Source organism: Plectropomus leopardus, unplaced genomic scaffold (assembly GCF_008729295.1).
Source record: "Plectropomus leopardus isolate mb unplaced genomic scaffold, YSFRI_Pleo_2.0 unplaced_scaffold42024, whole genome shotgun sequence".
NCBI classification, from domain to species: domain Eukaryota; kingdom Metazoa; phylum Chordata; class Actinopteri; order Perciformes; family Serranidae; genus Plectropomus; species Plectropomus leopardus.
In genome coordinates, this window is record NW_024646039.1 from 1 (window position 1) to 245 (window position 245).

General features: G+C 53.9%; 1 pseudogene; it reads right to left on the reverse strand.

Moving 5' to 3' along the window:
• On the reverse strand, positions 1 to 63 carry LOC121939151 (annotated as a pseudogene; the record flags this gene model as incomplete).
• Positions 64 to 245: the final 182 nt, after the last annotated feature.

Consider the following 245-nt stretch of genomic DNA (forward strand, 5'->3'; position numbering starts at 1 on the left):
TCTCCACGGAAGTCTTTAGTAAAAGGCGAAAGACTTGTGCGCTATGATGAGAAACCAGAGCATGTACAGCCCTCCGCACCGGAGCGGCCAAAGACCCTCGTGGTCCCAGTCATTACGCTCACGGTGAGCCTCGCTTGTGCCGCCTTCCAAATCGCACCGCCATAGTGCATAAAATGTTTACGTCGTCCGTATGTAAAATACATTTGGTAACAAGTCCCCCACTCCCCGGGACTGCCACCCCCTTG